At 34.8% G+C, this 4,116-nt stretch overlaps 1 protein-coding gene across 2 annotated transcripts in view; it reads right to left on the bottom strand.

Moving 5' to 3' along the window:
• Nucleotides 1-4,116, bottom strand: part of LOC106870321 (uncharacterized) — a 255,683-nt gene that overhangs the window by 148,897 nt on the left and 102,670 nt on the right. The gene's annotated exons all lie outside the window — the stretch shown is intronic.

Raw genomic sequence — 4,116 nt, 5'->3', positions numbered from 1 at the left:
ATATATATATATATATATATATATATATATATATATATAGATATATATGTGCAATATATATACCTACGAATAAATGTGCGTGTGTGTAGAGGGAGAGTGACAGAAAGAGAGGGAGAGGGAGAAAGCGAGTTACATAATACACATCCACAAAGATATATGTAGGTACGTGCCTACAGATATATACTTGCATCAAAATTTAAATATAGGCATATACACATATACCTACAATTACAAATACTTAAATGCACACGCAAGCTACCACTCCCCTCCCCCACACGTATATAATCTATTTATACACGTGTGTGTATGTATAAATATACTCATTATTTACAATATATATAAATGTAATATAATAGACATAGGAGGCACTCAATGAAACAATGAAACATATATAGAACTTCATGCACCGCATGCAATTCTCTGGATATGAACAGAAAGATGAGAATCGGGTATACAAGGGAGCTAGAAAGAATTTAGATTGTATCATAAGTAATGATGCCAGTGGTATCTGCCCTTAATACAGAAGTAAAGACTGGAATAGTATACTCACACAATGACTCTCTCTAGATACAACAAAATTTGTTTCAACACACTAATTCACGTAAAGAATCTTTCAAACCAGATACAACAACGAAGTATATATATATATATATATATATATATATATATATATATATGTATATATATATATATATATATACACGACGGGTTTCTTTTCAGTTTCCGCCCACCAAATCCACTCACAAAGCTTTAGTCGGCCCGAGGCTATAGTAGAAGTCACTTGGCCATGGTGCCGTGTAGTAGGACTGAACCCGGAACCATTTTGTTTGGAAGCAAGCTTTTTTCCACACAGCCACTTATTTAGTTTATTTCAGGATTCCTTGCCAATAATACCCAGGGAATATTTTCAAATAATATGCGCTTAGGACATTACTGAGATCATATCTTTATTTTTTGGTACAAATGTTCAATTTAATTTCGCGGTAGGTAGGAGACGCATTTTGAACGTGGAATCAGAAAGGTTGTATGAAGCAGAACAATCCACGAGACAATGGTGTCATTGTCGAAATTAAATACCGCTCTTCTGTCTTTGGTATCTCAAACGCTCATATCTTGTAACCGCTTTGTCTTTTTATTGCATGTCACGTAATGGACATAGAGCAAAATTGTGGATAATTTAATTATGTAACAACAACAAAAGAACTCTAATCTAAAACTCAAACTCCAGAACAATATAAATATAATTCCTAGCTATTAAATGATTCTATTTTGAACCGTAAACATGCGGATAGATAAGAGACACATGACAGCGACATCCATTTGCATTTAAAGTGGAGGGGACAGAGAGTGTCCACTCACATAGAAAATATCAGTGTTAAACAGCCTTATTTAGAAGAGCATTTTACATTCTCATTTTTACTTTCTCCTCCCCATACGAAGCATGAGATAAACAAATTGAGAGAATAAAACAAACACTAGTCAACAGAGGGTGTTCCAACAATCTACTACACGAAGTCACAGAAGACTACAAGCTGCAACAGAACACAAAGGATACATCAAATACCATACCTATTAAAAATACACAAACCACGCTTAAAGTGTATTATAGGAATCAAATGTATAATACGAGAGAATGGACGAACACATTATGAAAAAGCTCATAAAAGAGAATGCATTACACAAGATGCATTACACCAAAGTATAAACGAACACTAATAACACAGAATGAAAACAATGAAATTAAAAACCACACCCGTAGGCTCGTAATGGACTAACAACAAAGACTAAATGCAATGAGTTACATCGCAGAACACAAAACGGAAACTAGATTGGTAAAGATTAGTGGACGACATATCTATACTCTGCAGAATTTCCCTTAGTATAAACGATTAATGATGGAAGCAATGCTCGTAAGGGAAGCACAATGTTAGGATACACATAGAGATAGCGTACACTGCTCACAAATAAAAATGAACGCATCACTGATGCTATATATATATATATATATATAACTTAACGGGCAAAGCTTCTAATACTTTTGTTAATATATTCACCTGCCGCATTGCCCCTGTTTACTACGAAAAAAAAAAAACCAGTAAAAAATAACTCCATATCTTTTTTAATGTTGATGTGTATTCCTATATCTTTTTTCTGTGATCAGAACAGTCGAAGCATGGAATAAACTATTTCTGTTGGTCCTTAGCTGTTTGAAACATATATCCTTCAAAAGATCCGTGATTCCTAAAATTGCTGCCACCATAACTGTTGTGTATGTGTACCTGGCCCTCTTCATGGCACTTCTATTCATTCCCTTCTCTGTCTTCTACCTGTTTTATTCTGTGCAATACGCATGCTCTTCTGGCTATCATTACTGTCTTCCCTTAGATATTGTCGCATTCTTTCATCCATTTCCGACGAATTGCAGTGCATCTGAGCACTGCATACAAAATACTATTATGGATATTGTAATAGTAGCGAGCTGGCAGAACGGTTAGCACGCCGGAAAAAATGCTTAGCGGCATTTCGTCCATATTTACGTTCTGAGTTTCAATTCCCCCAAGGTTCACTTTGCCTTTCCTCTTTTTGAGGTCGATGAAGTAAAGTACCAGTCAGAAACCACGTATTTGGCATGTCAAATAACATTTCGAAATTATTATCACATCAGATAAAAATGAAAACATACATACATAAAAATGAAAACATACATACATACATATAGATTTAACTATCTATCTATCTATCTATCTATCTATCTATCTATCTATCTATCTATCTATCTATCTATCTATCTATCTATGTGTGTGTCTGTATATGTATCTATATCTGTCAATTATCTATCTTCATATGTACAACAATAAAGAATATTAATTCCTGTCGTCAAATCCACAGTTGTTTTTAACTGTTTTATTGAATTAATAGACGATATTTCTGTCTTTTGCATCTCGACGTACAATCACAAAACGCACGCGAAAATACATACATACATAATACATAGACATACATAATACATAGACATACATATATATGTCGGTATGTGTGGTGATGGTGGTGGTGGTTGTGGTGATGGTGGTGGTGAGAAAGAAGTGTGTTACAAAACTCTTCGTATGCAAATTTTTCAAAGAACCGTTTAAAATAGCAATTGTTATGTATATGTGGTTCTACTACATGTCATGTGATAAGAATGTTTTCGCATATACACACCCGTTTCATATAAATGCGACACCCAAAGAACAAAGACTAAACGGACGTTAGTGAAACCGTGTAATAAGGATAATAATGCTTTCTGCTGTAAGCACAAGGCCTGAAATATGGAGGGAGGTGGGGTGCTAGTCGATTACACCGACCCCAGTCCTTCACTGGTACTTATTTCATCGACCCCGAAAGGAGGATGAAAGGGTAAGGGTCTTGGTCGGCCCGAGGCTATAGTAGAATACACTTGCCCAAGATTCCACGCTGTGGGACTGAACCCAGAACCATGTGGTTGAGAAGCAAGCTTCCTACCACACATCTACACGTGCACACACACACATACACACACACACACACACACACACACACACACACACACATTTTCGAATGTTATTTCGATAATATTCTACATTTGAACATAGGCACAAATCCGATTTGCAAAACAAACAAAAAACTAAACAAAAACTCAGCTTATAGAAGTGAGAATTGAACGGGAAACTTCCAATTCTTGCTATACCAAACACACCGGCGCATCCCAGCCACATTAAGGACACTCGTTCACACGCAGCTATTTTATATAATGATATAGATGCCAGCCTCAAGACACAGTTAGCGGTTATCTTGAAGAAACGTAAAGACTCAATGAGAACTATTGTATAATAATTTTATAGCTTACGGTATTACAGCATTGAGTTCAAAATCAAATATATAACAGGTATACGGCTACTTATTACATTGATGTCGATAAAGGACTTTGGCAATGTTCTTCGAAATATTCAATATGATCATTGTATTTATTATTCTATTCAGCATAAGACTGCTTATGCATATATATACATACAGCCGTACATATGATACATAACATATAAAAATACATGAAGTATAAAATAATATAATATAATATAATGATATATATATATATAAGAT

Source organism: Octopus bimaculoides, chromosome 22, assembly GCF_001194135.2.
Source record: "Octopus bimaculoides isolate UCB-OBI-ISO-001 chromosome 22, ASM119413v2, whole genome shotgun sequence".
Taxonomy (NCBI): Eukaryota; Metazoa; Mollusca; class Cephalopoda; order Octopoda; family Octopodidae; genus Octopus; species Octopus bimaculoides.
This window is presented reverse-complemented; position numbering and strand designations above follow the sequence as displayed.